Source organism: Lepus europaeus, chromosome X (assembly GCF_033115175.1).
Source record: "Lepus europaeus isolate LE1 chromosome X, mLepTim1.pri, whole genome shotgun sequence".
Lineage (NCBI taxonomy): Eukaryota > Metazoa > Chordata > Mammalia > Lagomorpha > Leporidae > Lepus > Lepus europaeus.
Window position 1 is genome coordinate 88,278,215 of NC_084850.1, and position 22,289 is coordinate 88,300,503.

A 22,289-nucleotide genomic window follows, 5' to 3' on the forward strand; every position below is an offset into this window, starting at 1 on the left:
CAGCAAATCATATATAACTGTGGATGACAGAAGACTTTGTCGCCATGTTTAAAATTATAAACTCATCAGCCAACAAGAGGCACTTGCTTACTTCACAGTATTTTTGAAAGCACCTGTAGGATTTTACAAGTATTTAACCCTTTTGGCCTCTGGGGCTTTCTCATTAAGATAACTATCATGTCTAGTAACACAAGATCATTAGACTTTTTAATTCTCAAACATTTGTATTAATAGCATTTTCCATTATAGAAACTTAAAACTTGGTACCACGTCACATCTTGACAGTACTTCTAATATAATCCAAATAGCCTGATTAGTCGGTGTCTCTATAAGATGAGAGACATAGGTCCTTCGATTTTTTCAGTTGGGCCCAAACAGGAAAAACCAAAGTCCAGGATTTACTGGAAATTTCAGAGACCAGATTGTTTGAAACTTTGATTTTTTGAATGCCTGTCAAGAATGACAAGAAGGCTCAAAATCCAAAATATCTGGTTGAAATAAGATTCCTTAAAATCATGACATAATATAGACCAAATTTGATCATTATTACAGGTGATTATTCAAATCTTTGAAAATAAGCACATATTTAAATAACCCATAGCTCTTAATAAAAATTCAGCTGTTTTTGAACAATTAGAATTTAACAGACATCAAGAGAACATCATAGATTACTTTAACACATTGCTTTAACAGAGCATCAGAGTTTAATTCTATGTCAAAGAGAAATTGAGCTTCCTGTGATCTTTTGCTGTGAGGTTTCCTTCCTTTACCTTCTTTCATATTGGTGACCATGTTTCTGTGTTTCTGTGTGTAACACATCTTTAAGCATGTTTTGCAGGGCAGGATGAGTGGCAACAAATTCTTTCAGTTTCTGCTTGCTATGAAAAGTCTTAATTTCACCTTCATTCACAAATGAGAGCTTTGCAGGATATAATATTCTGGGCTGGCAGTTTTTCTCTCTTAGTACCTGGGCTATGTCTCGCCATTCCCTTCTAGCTTGTAGGGTTTCTGATGAGAAGTCTGCTGTGAGTCTAATTGGAGATCCTCTGAGAGTAATCTGACGTTTCTCTCTTGCACATTTTAGAATCTTTTCTTTATGTTTCACTGTAGTGAGTTTGATTACAACATGTCGTGGTGAGGATCTCTTTTGGTCATGTTTATTAGGGGTTCTATAAGCTTCCTGTGCTAAGATGTCTCTTTCCTTCTCCAAACCTGGGAAATTTTCTGCTAGTATCTCACTGAAAATGCCTTCTAATCCTTTCTCCCTCTCCATGCCTTCAGGAACTCCTAGAACCCGAATGTTGGGTTTTTTAATAGTATCCTGTAGATTCCCAACAATATTTTTTAGATTTCTAATTTCTTCTTCTTTTCTTTGGTTTGCCTGTTTCCTTTCCTGTTCTCTGTCTTCTAAGTCTGATATTCTCTCTTCTGCTTTGCCCATTCTGTTTCTAAGGCTCTCTAATGTGTTTGTCATTTGATCTATTGAATTCTTCATTTCATTATGATTTCTCGTCACTATCACCGTTTCTTGTTCCACTAGTTGTTTCATTTCATTTTGATTCCTCCTTAACATTTCATTTTCCCGAGAGAGATTTTCTATCTTGTCTATTAAGGATTTCTGTAGTTCAAGAATTTGTTTTTGAGAACTTCTTAATGTTCTTATCAATTTTTTAAGATCTGCTTCTTGCATTTCTTCTATCTCATCATCTTCATAATCTTGAATTGGGGTGTCTTTTTCATTTGGGGGCGTCATAGTGTCTTCCTTGTTCTTGTTAGCTTGGTTTTTGCGTTTGTTGTTTGGCATGTTGGAGATATTTGGTTTCTTCACTGTGGTGTTTTTTCTTGTTACACTATGGCTCTATATTAAGTGGACTGTCTGCTTTCGGTGGAGCCTTAGAGGCTTGAGATAAGTGTGGACTGAGAGCTGTGTTTGGTTCCTCAGGGTTGAGGGTGTGAAAGATGACACTCCCAGTTTAGGCATGGTAAATCTCTCTTTCTTTTTTTGATTCAAAAGGGAAGTAATTCCGCACAGCTGAACGTAATTGGAGATAGTTAGCAGGCAAATGATATACCCACAGGAGCCAGAGATCGGAAGCTCTTTCCCAAGGACCACACAGGGAATCTGTGCTGCCCTCAGTGTGGGCTCCAATTCTCCTGCAGTCTCCCACTGGGTTGCCAAGTTAGATGCTAATCTCCTGTTATTTCACCCCTCCCCCCAGAGTCAGGTGTTTCTGCTATGCTCAGGGCCAGTGCAGACCTGAGGTCGCCCTGCTTATGACGTATGTCCAAAATGGCGCCTGCTCTTTGTGTTGCTAGCCTTTGAGGGGTGAGCGGAGAGAGAGAAACTCGTGTCCGTATTGGTCACTTTTTTTTTTCCTCTCTCTCTTCTAGTTAGCCTGGTGAACTTTTCTCCACGGAGTTTCAAGCCTCGTTCCCTCTAGCCTCCTCTTTCCGTTTGCCCGCTGGTGTCTCGGGCTATTGAGGTTCGGCTCACCTCGCGTTCCAGCGCTGGTGCATTGAGTCTGCCGCTGGTGTCCCGAACTTGGGCTCCCACGCTCTCCACGCAGGTCCACTGTGAATCACTAGTTCCAGAAGAGTTTCCTCTGCTGTTTCTTCCCCTACTCTTCCTTGACCATGCAGTATCTCCACTTTTATTAACCTGTCTGTCCCCCAGACTAATCGTGTGCTCCGTTCCTATTCCGCCATCTTGCCGCTCTCCAAGATTGTTAAATTTTAAAGCTAAAAAATAATAAACTTACAAAAAATTCCCACCAAAGTCCAGGACAAGATGTCTTTAAAACTGAATTCTATGTAACATTTCAAGAGGAACTAATTTCAATACAGCTCAAACTATTCCAAAGTATTGAAAAGAGTGGAACACTGCCCAACACTTTTTATGAGGCCAGCATTACTCTGATGCCAAAATCAAACAAATACAGCACAAAAAGAAAACTAGAGAATAATATCTTTGATGAACATAGATGCAAACATTCTCAACAAATTATTACCAAACTGACTCCAACACCATATTAAAAAATCATACATCATGATCAAGTGAGATTCATCCCAGGAATGCAAGAATGGTTCTACAGTTGAAAGTCAATAAAGGTAATGCATCACATAAACACAAAGAAAAAACCATGTGATCGTCTCAGTGGATGCTGAGAAAGTAATTGATCAGATTCAATAACACTTCATATAAAAATTCTCAAAAAATTTGGAAAGAAAGGAATGTACCTCAAAATACTAAAGGCTATATATTATAAAACCACAGCCAGTATCATACTGAAAGTGGAAAAGCTGAAAGTGTTTTCTCTCAGATCTGGAACAAGGATGTCCACTTTTAACATTCTTATTTACTGTTGTAGTGGAAGTATTAGCAAGAGCGATTCAGGAAAAAAATAAATTGTATCAAAATTAGACATTAGGATAGGGTCGGCGCTGTGGCATTGTAGGTAGGCTACACCTCTGCCTGTGGCGCCAGCTTCCCATATGGGCACTGTTTTATGTCCTGACTGCTTCTCTTCAGATCTAGCTTTCTACTTATGGCCTGGGATAGCAGTAGAATATAGCCTAAATGCTTGGGCCCTTACACCTCTGTGGGAGACTGAGAGGAAGCTCCTGGCTCCTGGATTCAGATTGGCCTAGTTCTGGCCATTGTGGCCATTTGGGGAGTGAATCATCAGATTAAAGAACTCTCTCTGTCTCTCCCTCACTCTGTCTGTACACATGCCTTTCAAATAAATAAATATATTTTTAAAAATTAGACTTTAGGAAATAAAAATATCCATGTTTGCACATGACATCAATTCGTACATGGAAAAACCTAAAAACTCCACCAACTCAGTAAAATCATAGGATACAAATTCAACATAGAAAAATCAGTAGCATTTTAATACAGCAACAATGAATTCGACAAAAGATAAATCAATAAATAAATCCCATTCATAATAACAAGAAAAAGTCAACATTTGGGAATAAATTTAACCAAATAATTAAATGATCTCTATAATTAAAACTATAAAATGGTGATGAAAAAATCATTTTGGACACACACACAAAATTGCAAAAATATTCCTTGTTCATGGATTATGAAAATTAATATTGTCAAAATGTCTATACTACCTAGAGTAATCTATAGAAAAATGTAAAACCCATCAAAATATCAATGACATTCTTTACATAATTAAAAATAATCTTAAAATTCATAGGGAATGACAAAAAACCCAGATTATCTAAAGTGATCCTGAGCAAATAATAATAATAATTATAATAAAACTTGATGCATCACAATACCTGATTTTAAAGCATACTACTAAGTTATGGTAATTCAAATGGCAAGGTAGTGATATGAAAACTAACATATAGATTGATGAAATAGAACAGAGAACTAAGACATTAATCACCCACATACCAATTAACTGATTTTTGACAAAGGTGCTGATTACATATATTAAAAAAAGGAAAGTCTCTTCAAAGAATAGCGCTGGCAAAACTGGATATACATATGTAGAGAAATGTAATAGATCCCCATATATGATAAATCAGTTCAAGATGGATCAAAGATCTAACTGTAAAACCTGAAACTATGAAATTACTAGAAGAAAAAATAGGGAAAATACTTTAAGACATTGGTGTAGGCATCATTTTTTTTGTATAAGGCCTCCAAAGAACAGGCAACTAAACCAAAACTAGAGAAAGAGGATTATATCAAATTTATAACCTTCTGCACAGTCATGGAAACAATCAAGAGAATGAAGATACATCTATCAGAATGGAACAAAATATTCGCTAGCTATTTATTCTACAAAGGAGTGATATCCAGAGCATATCCAAAACTCAACAATAAAAAATTCATTTTATAAATGAACAAAGGACCTGAACAGAAGGTTCTCACAATAAGAAATACAAATGATCAACAGATATGAAAAATACTCAATACCACAAACCATAATTATAATGCAAATCCAAACCTCAATGAGATACCTCCTCACTCCAATTATAATGGCTATTACCAAAAAGACAGAAAGTACTGGCCAGTGTTGTGGCATACCTACAATACCAGCATCCAATATGAGTGCCAGTTTGAGTCTCGACTTCTCTACTTCTGATCCAGCTCCCTGTTAAATGTGCCTAGGAAGGCAGCACAAGATAGCCCAAGTAACTGGAGCCTATCACCCAAGTGGGAGACTTGGATGGAGTTCCTGGCTCTTGACAGTCTTGGCTGTTGTGGCAATTTGGAGAGTGAACAGCAGATGGAATATCCCTGAGTGCTCACTTGCTCTCTCTCTCTCTCTCTCTTCCTTTCAAATAAATAAAACAGATCTTTAAAATAAAAAGAAAGTAAGAAGGCAATGGAGAAGAGAAACTCTTATACGCTGTTGGTAGGAATGTCAATTCGAAAGCCACTATGAAAAACAGTATGGAGATTTCTTTAAAAAGTAGAAATAAGGGGGCTGGCGCCATGGCTCACTTGGTTAAAATCCTATACCTGTGGCGCTGGCATCCCATACGGGCACCCGATTCTAGTCCCGGTTGCTCCTCTTCTAGGCCAACTCTCTGCTATGGCCCGGGAAGGCAGTGGAGGATGGCCCAAGTGCTTGGGCCCCTGCACCCGCATGGGAGACCAGGAGGAAGCACCTGGCTCCTGGCTTCGGATCGGTGTAGTGCCGGCTGTAATGGCCACTTGGGGAGTGAACCAACGGAAGAAAGACCTTTCTCTCTGTCTCTGTCTCTCACTGTCTACAACTCTACCTGTTAAATAAAAAAAAATTTTTAAAAAGTAGAAATAAAACTGCCATGTGAGTCAGCAATCTCACTACTAGGGATGTATCTGCAAGAAATGAAATCATTTGTAAAGAGCTACCTTCTCCACCATGTTTATTGCAGCATGCTTCACGATGACCAAGATATGGAATCAACCAAGGTATCCGGAATCAGATGAATGGATAAAGAAAATGTTGTATAGATACACAGTGGAATACAATCCATCCATAAAATAATGGAATCCTGTCATTTGCAGCAATATGGATGTATGAGGGGACATCACATTAAGTAAAATAAGCCAGACACAGACAAATACTGCATGTTGTTCCTCACATGTGGAAACTTGATCTAAATACAGAATGCGGATTACTAGAGGCTGACAGTAACATGGGAACATGGAGCTTTCTTAACAGGTACCAAATATGACAATCCCATCAAGGTGGCATGTACCAATGCCATCTCACTAGTCCAAGTGATCATCTTCAGTTCACAATTGATCACACTGATAGGACTAAGAGTCAAAGGGATCACACAAACAAAACTAGTGTCTGCTAATACTAACTGATAGAATCAAAAAGGGAGAGAACGATCCATCATGGGAAGTGGGATACACAGCAGACCCATAGAATAGCAGATGTCCTAAATAGCACTCTGGCATCAGAATCAGCCCTTAAGGCATTCGGATCTGGCTCAAGAGCCCATGAGAGTATTTTAGGCATGGAAAGCCAAGACACTCTATCAAAAAAAAAAAAAGACCTAAATGAAAGATCTCTGTGAGTGAGATCCCAGTGGAAAGAACGGGGCCATCAAAGAAGGAGGTACCTTTCTCTGAAGGGAGGAAAGAACTTCCACTTTCACTATGACCCTGTCGGGATAAGATCGAAGTCGGCAAACCCTAAAGGCTTCCATAGCCTTGGCAACTCAGGACTAGAGCCTAGGGAGATTACTGATGCCATAAACAAGAGTGTCAAATTGTTAAATCAACAACAGGAGTCACTGTGTACTTTTGTCTCATGTGGGATCTGTCCTTAATGTGTTGTCCAATGTGAAGTAATGCTATAATTAGTACTGAAACAGTATTTTTACACTTTGTGTTTCTGTGTGGGTGCAAATTGATGAAATCCTTACTTAGTATATACTGAAATGATCTTCGGTATATAAAGATAATTGAAAATGAAAAAAAAAACCTTGGTTTTAAATTGGAAATTGCATAGAAAATTAATCAATTTTTAAAAAATATCATGTAGGATCTCTGTCCTTAATGTGCTGCACATTGTGATTTAATGCTGTAAGTAGTACTCCAACAGTATTTTTCACTTTGTGTTACTATGTGGGGGCAAACTGTTGAAATCTTGACTTAATATATACTAAACTGATCTTCTGTATATAAAGAGAATTGAAAATGAATCTTGATGTGAATGGAAGGGGAGAGGGAGCGGGAAAGGGGAGGGTTGCGGGTGGGAGGGAAGTAATGGGAGGGGGAAGCCATTGTAATCCATATGCTGTACTTTGGAAATTTACATTCATTAAATAAAAGTTAAAAAAAAAACAGGTACCAAATATGAGTAAATTCAAAGGAATACATTTCTAGTGTTTTTTTTTTCCTGACAGGCAGAGTTAGAGAGAGAGAGAGAGAGAAAGAGAGAGACAGACAGAGAGAAAGGTCTTCCTTCCGTTGGTTCACCCCTCAAATGGCCACTACGGCTTGAGCTGCGCCGATCCAAAACCAGGAGCCAGGTGCCTCCTCCTGTTCTCCCATGTGGGTGCAGGGCCCAAGGACTTGGGCCATCCTCCACTGCCTTCCCAGGCCACAGCAGAGAGCTGCACTGGAAGAGGAGCAACCGGGACAGAATCCAGTGCCCCAATCGGGACTAGAACCCTGGGTGCCGGCGCTGCCGGCGGAGTATTAGCCACGTGAGCTGCGGCACTGGCCCATTTCTAGTGTTACACAGCATAGTTGAAAATGACTATAATTTACAATAACTTATTGTTTGAACCTGTAAAAAATAACCTATCATGTATTTTATGAACAATTAGAAGAAATGAGGCCCAAGCCTCCACTCATAAAGTAATGCCAAAGAAAGGGAAATGTTGATTACCTTGATTTGATCAGTACACGTTGTATACATGTTTTGAAATATCACACTCTAGCCCAGAAATATGTGCTATTTTGCTAATAACAATAGAAAAATTAATGCATTTAAAAATAAATTTTAAAAATAAGCTCTCTTACTTTCTTGGAGTATGGTGGATTTATTTTAAGGTGTTGCACCCAGGAGCTCAGGTGAAGCAAATCATCTGGAATTCAGTAACATATGACCCAGAGAATGGGTCAAAGAAGTTCCAGGGACTTTTACAACTATTGATTATGCTCTTCACTCTGGTAATCTTCCATGAATTGAACCATAGTTCTCCATGATTTTTCCTTTCACCTCCCATTTATGTCCAGTTTTATCACTCTCTTCTTTGCCTCTGTGTCATTTCTTTTTGTGGTTCCATTTCCACATAACTTAAAGCTTAAAATAGCTCCATTTTGGTTTTGCTTGTTTTTTTTTTTCTCTCTCATTACAGTTAAGATTCTGGTCTTGTTACTAGCTCTCTCTTTCTGCAACTGTTGGTTCAGTTTCTCAACAATTGGAAAGTTTCCCCAGCCCATCTTGTTTTTTTTTTTTTTTTTTTTTTGGACAGGCAGTGTGGACAGTGAGAGAGAGAGACAGAGAGAAAGGTCTTCCTTTTTCCGTTGGTTCACCCCCCAATGACCGCTGCGGCCAGTGCGCTGTGGCCGGTGCACCGCGCTGATCCGAAGCCAGGAGCCAGGTGCTTCTCCTGGTCTTCCATGGGGTGCAGGGCCCAAGGACTTGAGCCATCCTCCGCTACCTTCCCAGGCCACAGCAGAGAGCTGGACTGGAAGAGGAGCAACCGGGACAGAATCCGGCATACCAACCGGGACTAGAACCGGGAGTGCCGGCGCCACAGGCGGAGGATTAGCCTATTGAGCCGCAGTGCCGGCATCAGCCCATCTTTTTATAGCAGAGAATGTCAGAGTTCACTGGCAAGTGGCTAGCCTAACATTTTATTAAGTTTGTACCCTCAGTTTAGTAGTTATGGCCATGCATGACAGCAATGTCACATGTTGCATTTGTAGGATCGAAAGTTGTTATCAGCTATCTCTAAGACACTGAATGGGCAGACATCAGGATTGGCATCCAGGACACAATGCATAATATATGGACTACAGTAAGCAATTTACCAGTTGATGGTTCTTATTATAAAGTCATAGGACACTGGGAAAAAGGAAACTTCAATGATTCAGTAGTTCAGTTAATTAGAAAACAAAGAGAGAATATTCCCCTCCCTATTCTGCTTCTTCCTACTTGAAAACATGAATACCCTCTGAGTCTCTCTTCTTTCTGGGCTTCTTTATGACTAAGTGCTTAGGGCATAATCCGTGGGCTCTGGGATTTCGGCCCTCTCAGTCCACATCCTGCTTGCTCAATGAGTGACTCCTTTATGATCATTGCTGATATTTTACTGTTCCTTTATTATCCAAGTGTCATCTGTTATTTTCCTTGTTAACGATCGAGCTGAGTAATGAGCTTTGTGTCTCAAGCAGTTTAGAGCTAACATTAATTTCATGGCTCATTATTAATGGGTTGATTTTGTGTAGAGCCATTTTCCCCCCGAGCTATCCAGAGAAAGCTGTTAACTATCAAGTGTTCTTTCTTTCTGATTGTCATCAACTTGCCTTCCTCTTTCATCTGCAATGGGTAGTATATTGAAATTGTACTTTTATCGCTATTATTTCTCCATTTTTGTCTCTATACTTGGGAATATTGTTGGAAAATCTTTCAGTTTAAGTAACATCTGGACAGTCATTTCCACACCCAGTTGACTATCTTGTCAGTCAGCCTCTCAACAGTTGTAATGAGAACCAGTCTTTTAGAGATTATGAAAACCAGCCAGCAATCACCAGAGTGTCAGTCAACAGTGTCAGGTAGTCAGAGTCATCAAGCCTGCATGGCAGTGAACAAGTTCATCAGATAGAAAACAGTAACTAAGCAACCAGCCTCACTGACCAGTAATCAGATGGACAGGCAGAAATCTTGTCCATCATACCAATAATAAGTTAGTCACCCAATCATTCAATTAGTCAGTGTCAGGAAATCATCCCATCAACAAAGCCAGTTTGCCATTCACTGTGTCAGTTTGTGAGCTAGACTATCAGAAATTTAGTTATTACACCTGATGACCTGCCTGTCAGTAACCCTGTAAGCCATACAGCTAATCCTACTCATCAGAAAGGCAGACAACCAACCTGGGAAATCTAATACACAGACCATTTTTAACTTTAGGGAGCTTACAACAGGTAGAATGAGACAGACATGTCACGTCATGGCTTAGATTACACCTCACATTTTGATTGGAAACTTCTAAGAGAGAAGGCATTTCCAGGGCATACAGTACCTTTGTGTAAATTATAAAAAGGGACTTACTTCCCTACCCAAGGTGAACTAAAAGAACAGAAAGCTTAGGAATTGATTAGGAAATGGGACTCTTTTTTCCCATTGCACAATTCCATGCCAGTGTTTAAGTCTTGGCTAGAAGAGTGTGGGTTGAACTTCATCCACTGTGTTCCTCATTTGATAGCACTTTTCCAATACACCCCGCACAACCATTTGTGAAGGTGCTATCAGAAATATTTTTCATGACACAGCCTAAAGTAGTCCTAGCAGTTTGGGAAGAAGACATTATTCTGCAGGGTCAGTTGCAGTTAGAAGTGCAGGCAAATGTGAGATTTACAAAAATTTCCCCATGAGCTCTCAAGATGTACTTGTTTCACATGAGACTAAGATTGTAGATGGCAATTTTCCTGAGATTCTGGAAAATTTCAGCAGCTTCCTCTCAAGCTCTTGGAAATGCCCATGTCTGTGTTTAAGAATAAAATCATTGTTAGTGGACTGTCATCTTTGCTTTCCCAGGTCATACCACAGTTGTATAATCTCCTAATTAATGTATTATGTATTACAGCCCTTTAAACTTGGAATTCATAGGGTGGCATCTATTTCTGATAAAATTTTTATTGATATGCACAGATACTACAAACTTCATTACCCTCTTTAATTCCATCCCAGTACTTACTTTTAGATATTTTTTTTGACAGGTAGAGTTAGACAGTAAGAGAGACAGAGAGAAAGGTCTTCCTTCCGTTGGTTCACCCCCCAAATGGCCACTACGGCTTGAGCTGCGCCGTTCCGAAGCCAGGAGCCAGGTGCTTCCTCCTGGTCTCCCATGCGGGTGCAGAGCCCAAGCACTTGGGCCATCCTCCACTGCCTTCCCAGGCCACAGCAGAGAGCTGGATAGGAAGAGGAACAACCGGGACAGAATCCAGTGCCCCAATCGGGACTAGAACCCGGGGTGCCGGCGCTGCAGGCGGAGGATTAGCCAAGTGAGCTGCGGAGCTGGCCTAGATATTTTCTTATTTATTTTTTAGCTCTCTGGACAGAATTAAAATTTTAAGGAAATAGAAACCATGTTTATTTTTACAGTTCAGTATTCTGCATGCTAGAACAGAGCCCAGAACATAATAAGCTCTCAATAGATTTGTTGAATGACTGAATACATGATAAATAAACCCAGAAAAGAATTTCTTACGTTATAACACATTAAGCTTTTGTCATTTTTAAAGTGCTTTCCTCCAATTACCTGATTTTATCTATGTAACAGTCCTGTGAGCTAGATTTGATAGGTGGGCAGGTAGAGCTTTTCATTGTGTACTCTAACCCATCTCCCTATTTTACCAACAAGTGAGTGTCAGAGTTAGAAATCCAAACACAGACCTCCTTCTCACTATTCTTGTCCTCTTTCTTCAACTAGAAAGAAATCTCAATTATGGAAATGGGAGGAAGAGTGAAGTCAAGCTTTATCAGTGGATTGGAGAGCAAGGTAAGGCAGTAGAAACTAACAAAACTTGTTGGCACCTCTGTGTGCCACAATTGACTTAAAAGTAAGCTCCTAAAATCTCAGCAGGTTCACCCAAAGTAAAATAGTGAAGTTGATAGAGGTTTGCATCTTCCTTTTAGGTTCTTTGCTGTCCGTAACTAGGTCTAACCTTCATTGCCTGTGTCCCCAGAGCTAGCTCTTGTTTTTCTTCTGGTTTGGAGTTTCTGAAATCCAACTTTCACCTTTTCATAAGTACCCACACCCAGTTCTTTCAGATAATACATGATAGCTCACATTTTTATTTATGCTGCTGTGCAAAATGCTTCAGAGACCATTGTATTACCCATCCAAGGTAATGTTGCTGTTTTAACCTACAGACAATTCCTTAGCTCCAAAGAATAAAATGAATGGTAAAATTTCAGAAACGGTTTGATGTCAAGTACAATAGAAGGAAGGACTCTGACTCTTTAGTAGGCTTTTGGAGACATTTGCCACCTGAACTTTTCTCAAAATCAGAGGTCAACCATTCACATTTATTGAGCATCTACTACATACCAGACTGACACTATATCTAAAAACTGTCACAAACACCATTGTGACAGACTGTGAAAGTGGCCTAATCTCTGTTTTCCACTCTTCCATTATAAAATCATAATTTTGTTTGGGGAAGTAATGCACCCTTCAAATACTCTGCTCAGGTCCCCTATAATCAAGAATGACTATGTGACCCCATTATGGCCCCATGGATGTAAGTAAAAGGTGTCCTGGCTGATGCTTCCATGGAAGCATCTTTTTCCCCTGATGCAAAAGGATAAACTCAACTGGCATTCATCCTGTGCCTTTTTGCCCTCTTCCCTTTTATGTCTAGAATTTGATGCTGACTTGAGAGCATAAGGAAGGAATATACATGCTAAGGGTGGTTGCTATGGATTAAATATAGCTTATCACCTCTAAGACTCATATTAAAATTTGGTTCTCAATGTAACAGTGTTGGGAGTGTTGGTGATTAGGCCACCAAGAAGGATTAATGCAATTATCACGAGATTGGAATAGATTTATTGAAAGCAGGATATTCTAAATCCAGTCTGCTCCTTGTGTTTTGATTTTCTTCTGCTTTTTGCCCCTCTGTTCTCCTGCCATGTTATGATGTTGTTAACAAGGCCCCCCCTGATGTAACTACACGATCTTGGACTTCCATCCTCCAGAACTGTTAGCTAAATAGACTTCTTCATAAATTTCCCAGTCTCAGGTGTTCTGCTATAGTAACAGAAAATAGACTAAGGCATGGTGCAGCCAAAAACACAAGAAAGTCATCTGTGATGACGTTGTGGAATCATAAAATTTCCAGGATTTTGTTAGTGATACAAATAAAGCTCTTATTTATTTATTTATTTTTTTAACTTTTATTTAATGAATATAAATTTCCAGTATACAGCTTATGGATTACAATGGCTTCCCCTTCCCATGACTTCCCTCCCACCCGCAACCCTCCCCTCTCCCGCTCCCTCTCCCCTTCCATTCACATCAAGATTCATTTTCAATTCTATTTATATACAGAAGATCAATTTAGTATAAAATACTTCAACAGTTTGCACCCACATAGCAACACAAAGTGAAACATACTGTTTGAGTACTAGTTATAGCATTAAATCAAAATGTACAGTACATCAAGGACAGAGATCCCACATCAGGAGCAAGCGCACAGTGGCTCCTGTTGTTGACCCAACAAATTGACACTCTAGTTTATGGCGCCAGTAACCACCCTAGGCTGTCGTCATGAGTTGCCAAGGCTATGGAAGCCTTCCAAGTTGGCCGACTCTGATCATATTTAGACAAGGTCATAAAAGACAAGGTGAGGATAGTAACCAATGATCCTAAGAGTGGCCTTAACCAGGTCTGAACAATTATACAGCATTAAGTGGGGAAGAGGACCATCAGTACACACAGGTTGGGAGTAGAGCCATTGGTGGTAGAGTAGAGGTTATGATTACAAAGGAATGAGGCTCAAGTGCACTAGACAGGGTCTAGAACAAAGGACAGAGTCATTATTAGAGGAGCTAAGAAAGGTGCTGTCTAAGCTACAAGTAATTTTTCTGATTGAGAGGCAAATAGAACCTGATAGAAGGGGCTTGATAATAATCTGTTGGGTTTTAGGCCTTGTAAGTTAAGAGGCTCAGACCTATCTATCTCTTCACATGGGGTATATCCTAAGGGAGGTGTGAACCTCCTAGGGGAAGGCACTCTGTTGACTTTCATTACTTGGCTGGGCTGGGAGGAGAGCTGGCCAGGTAAAGGCAGGGGGCATCTCTAACAAGAAATTTACAGTTCTGCCTGCAATGTTGCTGACCCTACTTGACCATCCCCTCAGCTGCAGTGGTCACTTTGGAAGTTGGGCTGAGTGAAGGGCTTTTCAGCTTGGAGCCAATAAGATCTGTGGCTCTGACCTGGGCATCCTTCGACTCCAGGGCAGGTCCATTTCCAGTGATCCAACTCTTGGCAGAGCTGCCAGGGCTCTTCACAAGCTGACTTCTGCTGAAGCCCAGGCTTACCACATTGAAAGCCACTGCAGTGGACTGGCCTGTTGGGTCTCCTTGAGGGCAGATCACTGCACAGATCAGCCATTAATAGGCCTGCCACCCATTGCTTCTGATGCCTAGCTTTCTTTTCCTCCTGGTTTGTGTTAAAGCAGACCAGAGGATGCAAGTCAAGGGAGTGCCCGTGTCCCATCTTTAATCTTCGGTGGCCTGAACTACAAGTCTATAGTCACAGGCATGTTCTGTAGTAGTTTTTCTAAGGTAGACAATGCCCATGAGGAAAATTATATTCTCACTTTAAAACTTTCTTTCCCTTTGGTCTGAAAGGGAGGTTTTTTTTTTTCTACTTACTGTATACTTCGCTGATGGCGATGTGAATCTCGCTATGAGATTATTAGTTAAGTTCTTATTTTGGCTATGCTATTACAGAAAAATGTCAGCCATCTCTTATAAGGTCTAAAGATTAAATTGTGCGTCCCACAGATTCCTTCATAATAGAATTAGTTCCCTACCTTGAAGAGAATAGAGAAGTGAAAGAACAAGTTGGGCTTAGAATAGAGAAATGAGGGAGCAAGTCCTAGATCGCTTGCTGACAATAGCAATATTACATGAATACTTAGCAAACCGTTTCAACCCTTAGATAAGAACTTAAAAAAACATTTACCGGAAGGTCCAATGCCTTCTATAAATTTTAAGAATCATGTATTTGAAAACACGTCTTAAATATCTAACATGGTGTAGTTTGTTTAACCAGTAAACTTAAGCACAACCATATAAAATGTTTTTAGTTTCTTTCTACCAACAAGTTTAAAACATATGATACACAGATTCAGGTCATACAAATTAAAATGTATCTTTGAATGATTTTAGCAGCTTAAATTTATGGACAATCTTATCTAAAAGCCATTTAAAATAAAACTCTTAATAAAATTTCCCCATGTGGACATACAATATGTACGCACATATAACATAGCATAATAGACCAATATCAAAATCCAAAATATCTGGTTGAAATAAGATTCTTTAAAATCATGACATAACATAGACCAAATCTGATCATTGTTACAAGGTGATTATTCAAGTCTTTGAAAATAAGCACATAGTTAAATAACCCATAGCTCTTCATCTCCTCCCTCTCTTTTTCCACTCTTAGATTTAACAGGGATCACTTTTCAGTTAAAATTTAAACACCTAAGAATAATTGTGTGTTAATTACTGAGTTCAACCAATAGTACTAGAACCACAACAACAACAACAAATACTAAAAAGGATAAAGTATTACATTGTACATCTAAAGTCAGGACAGGAGCTGATCAGTTCATTGTTGCTTATAGTCCATTTCACTTAACAGGTTTCCCCTTTGGCACTCAGTTGTCACCGATCAGGGAAAACAAATGATATTTTTCTCTTTGGGACTGGCTTAATTCACTCAGCATGATGTTTTCCAGATTGCTCCATCTTGTTGCAAATGACTGGGTTTCGTTGTTTCTTACTGCTGTATAGTATTCTATGGAGTACATGTCCCACAATTTCTTTATCCAGTCTACTGTTGATGGGCATTTGGGTTGGTTCCAGGTCTTAGCTATTGTGAATTGAGCTGCAAGAAACATTAATGTGCAGATGGCTTTTGTATTTGCCAAATTAAGTTCCTTTGGGTAAATTCCAAGGAGTGGGATGGCTGGGTTGTATGGTAGGGTTATGTTCAGGTTTCTGAGGAATCTCCAGACAGACTTCCATAGTGGCTTAACCAGTTTGCATTCCCACCAACAGTGGATTAGTGTCCCTTTTTCCCCACATCCTCTCCAGCATCTGTTGTTGGTAGATTTCTGAATGTGAGCCATTCTAACCGGGGTGAGATGGAACCTCATTGTGGTTTTGATTTGCATTTCTCTGATTGCTAGTGATCTTGAACATTTTTTCATGTGTCTGTTGGCCATTTGGATTTCCTCTTTCGAAAAATGTCTATTGAGGTCCTTGGCCCATCTCTTAAGTGGGTTGTTTGTTTTGTTGTTGTGGATTTTCTTGATTTCTTTGTAGATTCTGGTTATCAACCCTTTATCTGTAGTATAGTTTGCGCATATTTTTTCCCATTCTGTCGGTTGCCTCTTCACTTTCCTGACTGTTTCTTTTGAAGTACAGAAACTTCTCAATTTGATGCAGTCCCAAATGTTAATTTTGGTTTTGACTGCCTGTGCTCCTGGAGTCTTTTCCAAGAAGTCTTTGCCTGTGCCTATATCTTGCAGGGTTTCTCCAATGCTAATAATTTGATGGTTTCAGGTCGTAGATTTAAGTCTTTAATCCATGTTGAGTGAATTTTTGTGTAAGGTGATAGGTATGGGTCTTGCTTCAAGCTTCTGCACGTGGAAATCCAATTTTCCCAGCACCATTTATTGAATAGACTGTCCTTATTCCAGGGATTAGATTTGGATCTTTGATCAAATATAAGTTGGCTGTAGATGTTTGGATTGATTTCTGGTGTTTCTATTCTGTTCCATTGGTCTATCCATCTGTTTCTGTACCAGTACCATGCTGTTTTGATAACAACTGCCCTGTAGTATGTCCTAAAATCAGGTATTGTGATGCCTCCGGCTTTGTTTTTGTTGTACAGGATTGCTTTGGCTATTCGAGGTCTTCTGTGTCTCCATATGAATTTCAGCATCATTTTTTCCAGATCTGAGAAGAAGGTCTTCGGGATCTTGATGGGTATTGCATTGAATGTATAAATTGCTTTTGGGAGAATAGACATTTTGATGATATTGATTCTTCCAATCCATGAGCATGGAAGATTTCTCCATTTTTTGGTATCCTCTTCTATTTCTTTCTGTAAGGTTTTGTAGTTTTCATCGTAGAGATCTTTAACGTCTTTGGTTAAGTTTATTCCAAGGTATTTGATTGTTTTTGTAGCTATTTTGAATGGGATTGATTTTAGAAGTTCTTCCTCAGCCGTGGCATTGCCTGTGTATACAAAGGCTGTTGATTTTTGTGCATTGATTTTATATCCTGCTACTTTGCCAAACTCTTCGATGAGTTCCAGCAGTCTCTTAGTAGAGTTCTTTGGGTCCCCTAAATAAAGAATCATATCATCTGCAAAGAGGGATAGTTTGAGTTCTTCCTTCCCAATTTGTATCCCTTTAATTTCTTTTTCTTGCCTAATAGCTCTGGCCAAAACTTCCAGAACTATATTGAATAGCAGTGGTAAGAGTGGGCATCCCTGTCTGGTACCAGATTTCAGTGGAAATGCTTCCAACTTTTCCCCATTCAATAGGATGTTGGCCATGGGTTTTTCATATATTGCTTTGATTGTATTAAGGAATGTTCCTTCCATACCCAGTTTGCTTAGAGTTTTCATCATGAAAGGGTGTTGTATTTTATCAAATGCTTTCTCTGCGTCTATTGAGAGAATCATATGGTTTTTCTTCTGCAGTCTGTTAATGTAGTGTATTACGTTGATTGTTTTGCGAATGTTGAACCATCCCTGCATACCGGGGATGAATCCCACTTGGTCTGGGTGGATGATCTTTCTGATGTGTTGTTGCATTCTATTGGCCAGAATTTTATTGAGTATTTTTGCATCTATGTTCATCAGGGATATTGGTCTGTAATTTTCTTTCAATGTTGCGTCTCTTTCTGGCTTAGGAATTAAGGTGATGGTGGCTTCATAGAAAGAATTTGGGAGTATTCCCTCTTTTTCGATTGCTCTGAATAGTTTGAGAAGAATTGGAGTTAGTTCTTCTCTAAATGTCTGGTAGAACTCAGCAGTGAATCCATCTGGCCCTGGGCTTTTCTTTGTTGGGAGGGCCTTTATTACTGTTTCAATTTCTGTGTCAGTTATGGGTCTGTTTAGGTTTTCTATGTCTTCCTGGCTCAATTTAGGGAGGTTGTATGTGTCTAAGAATCTGTCCATTTCTGATAGATTTCCCTGTTTGCTGGCATACAAGTCCTTGTAGTAATTTCTGATGATTCTTTTTATTTCTGTGGCGTCTGTTGTTACGTTTCCCATTTCATCTCTGATCCTATTGATTTGGGTCTTTTCTCTTCTTTTTTTAGTTAGTTGGGCCAATGGGGTGTCAATTTTGTTTATTTTTTCAAAAAACCAGCTCCTCGTTTGGCTGATTTTTTGTAATGTTTTTTTGGATTCAATCCTGTTGATTTCTTCTCTGATTTTAATTATTTCTCTTCTCCTACTGTGTTTGGGTTTGGTTTGCTGCAGATTTTCTAGATCCTTGAGATGACTTGAAAGCTCATCTATTTGGTGCCTCTCCAATTTCTTGATGTAGGCACCTATTGATATAAACTTTCCTCTTAACACTGCTTTTGTTGTATCCCATAGGTTTTGGTATGTTGTGCTGTTATCCTCATTTACTTCCAGAAAATTTTTGATTTCTCTTTTAATTTCTTCTATGACCCATTGTTCATTCAGGAGCATGTTGTCCAATCTCCATGTGTTTGCACGTGCTCTAGGGATTCCTGAGTTGCCAATTTCCAATTTCATTCCTTTGTGGTCTGAGAAGCTGCATGGTATGATTCTAATTCTTTTGAATTTGCTGAGACTTGCTTTATGGCCTAGTATGTGGTCAATCCTAGAGAGGGTTCCATGTACTGCTGAGAAGAATGTAAAGTCCTTAGATGTAGGATAAAATGTTCTGTAGATATCTGTTAGATCCATTTGGGCTATAGTGTCATTTAAATCTACTGTCTCCTTGTTGATCTTCCGTCCTGTTGATCTGTCTATCTCTGAGAGTGGGGTATTGAAGTCCCCCAGTACTATTGTATTGGGGTCTATGTCTCCTTTTAAGTCCCTTAACAAGTCTTTTAAATAAGCTGGTGCCCTGTAATTAGGTGCATATACGTTGATAATCGTTATATCTTCCTGTTGAATGGATCCCTTAATCATTAAATAGTGCCCCTCTTTGTCTCTCCTAACAGTTTTTGTGGTAAAGTTTATGTTGTCCGATATTAAGATGGCTACGCCCGCTCTCTTTTCATTTCTGTTGGCGTGGTATATCTTTTTCCAGCCTTTCACTCTCAGCCTGTATGGATCATTGTTGGATAGATGGGTTTCTTGTAAGCAGCAAAAGGATGGGTTTTGTTCCTTAACCCAATCAGCCAATCGGTGTCTTTTAACTGGACAGTTCAAGCCATTAACATTCAATGTGACTATTGAGAAGGAGTAACTTTGCCCTGCCATTAGCCAAAGATACTTTCTAATATATGGTTTGAGATTCCTGTGATCTTTTGGTGTGAGGTTTCCTACCTTTACCTTTTTTCATATTGGTGACCGTGTTTCTGTGTTTCTGTATGTAACACATCTTTAAGCATGTTTTGGAGGGCTGGACGAGTGGCGACAAATTCTTTCAATTTCTGTTTGCTGTGAAAGGTCTTAATTTCACCTTCATTCACAAATGAGAGCTTTGCAGGATATAATATTCTGGGCTGGCAGTTTTTCTCTCCTAGCACCTGGGCTATGTCTCGCCATTCCCTTCTAGCTTGTAGGGTTTCTGAAGAGAAGTCAGCTGTGAGTCTAATTGGAGATCCTCTGAGAGTAATCTGGCGTTTCTCTCTTGCACATTTTAGGATCTTTTCTTTGTGTTTCACTGTGGTGAGTTTGATTACGACGTGTCGTGGTGAGGATCTCTTTTGGTCATGTTTATTAGGGGTTCTATGAGCTTCCTGTATTAGGATGTCTCTGTCTTTCTCCAAACCTGGGAAATTTTCTGCTAGTATCTCACTGAAAAGGCCTTCTAATCCTTTCTCTCTCTCCATGCCTTCAGGTACTCCTAGAACTCGAATGTTGGGTTTTTTAAGAGTATCCTGTAGATTCCTGACAGTATTTTTTAGATTTCTGATTTCTTCTTCTTTTCTTTGATTTGATTGTTTCCTTTCCTGTTCTCTGTCTTCTAAGTCTGATATTCTCTCTTCTGCTTCGCCCATTCTGTTTTTAAGACTCTCTAATGTGTTTGTCATTTGATCTATTGAATTCTTCATTTCATTAAGATTTCTCGTCACTATCACCATTTCTTGTTCCACTAGTTGTTTCATTTCATTTTGATTCCTCCTTAATATTTCATTTTCACGAGAGAGATTTTCTATCTTGTCTATTAAGGATTTCTGTAGTTCAAGAATTTGTTTTTGAGAACTTCTTAATGTTCTTATCAATTTTTTGAGATCTGCTTCTTGTATTTCTTCAATCTCCTCATCTTCATAATCTTGAATTGGGGTGTCTTTTTCATTTGGGGTGTCATAGTGTCTTCCTTGTTCTTGTTACCTTGGTTTTTGCGTTTGTTGTTTGGCATGTTGGAGATATTTGGTTTCTTCACTGTGGTGTTTTTTCTTGTTACACTATGGCTCTATATTAAGTGTACTGTCTGCTTTCAGTGGTGCCTTAGAGGCTTGAGATGAGCGTGGACTGAGGGCTGTGTTTGGTTTCTCAGGGCTGAGGGTGTGTCAAAGATGACACTCCCAGGTTAGGTTTGGTAAATCTCTCTCTTTTTTGATTCAAAAGGGAAGTAATTCCGCACAGCTGAACGTAATTGGAGGTAGTTAGCAGGCAAATGATATACCCACAGGAGCCAGAGATCGGAAGCTCTTTCCCACGGACCACACAGGCAATCTCTGCTGCCCTCAGTGTGGGCTCCAATTCTCCTGAAATCTCCCACTGGGTTGGCAAGTTAGATGCTAATCTCCTGTTATTTCACCACCACCACCACCACCCCCCCCAGAGTCAGGTTTTTCTGCTAGGCTCAGGGCTGGTGCAGACCTGAGGTCGCCCTGCTTATGACGTATGTCCAAAATGGCGCCTGCTCTGTCTTGCTCGCCTTTGAGAGGTGAGCGGAGAGAGAGAAACTTGTGTCCGTATCGGTCGCTTTTTTTATTTTTTTCCTCTCTCTCTTCTAGTTAGCCTGGTGAACTTTTCCCCACGGAGTTTCAAGCCTCGTTCCCTCTAGCCTCCTCTTTCCGCTTGCCCGCTGGTGTCTCGGGCTATTGTGGTTCGGCTCACCTCGCGTTCCAGCGCTGGTGCGTTGAGTCTGCTGCTGGTGTCCCGAACTTGGGCTCCCACGCTCTCCACGCAGGTACACTGTGAATTACTAGTTCCGGAAGAGTTTCCTATGCTGTTTCATCCCCTACTCTTCCTTGACCCTGCAGTATCTCCACTTATATTCACCTGTCTCTGTCTCCGGACTAATAGTTTGCTCTCTGCCTATTCCGCCATCTTGCCGCTCTCTAAAGCTCTTATTTATTAAAGCCATTTTAGATGAATTCTGTTATTTGAAGTCAGAAAAATCTTTTTTAAAAGATGTATTTTACTTAGTTGAAAGCCAGTGTGTGTGTGTGTGTGTGTGAGAGAGAGAGAGAGAGAGAGAGAGAGAGAGAGAGAGATTTTTTCCATATGCTGGTTCACTCCCCAGATGGCCACAATGGCTGGGATTGGGCCAGGCTGAAGCCAGGAACCAGGAGCTTCTTCCAGGTCTCCCTCATAGGTGGCAGGGACCCAAACACTTGGGCCATCTTCCACTGCTTTCCCAGGTACATTAAAGGCAGAAGGATTGGAAGTGGAACAATTGGGACACAAACTGGTACCCATATGGAATGCCGAAATCACAGGCGGTGGCTTAACCCACTGCACCACAACATGGGTCCCACAAAATCCTAACTGACAAAATCACCTCATTTGTTATTTCCAACAACACCATGCAGTAAGTTTAATGATTGCCACCAGACAGATACAGTAATAGAGGCTTAGAGTGGTTATGAGACTTGTCTAAGTGATAAATGATAGACTCTGGACTTGTGTCTAGATTTGTCTGACTCTAGTTCTTGTGATATTGACTGGGTCATATACAAATAATATATGTATACAGGAAGAGACCAGGAAACCTTGTTTTTGCCTTCCAAGAACTTCTAGTCTGAGATCAATACCCCTTTTGCTACATATTTCTCTCAAACAGTACTGTTTGATCCACTTGTTGCCCTGTAGGTATGATGTCAACTCATTTATCTATTTATTTACTGCACGTTTATCAGTTACTTTTTTTTTTTCCTCCAGCCAGG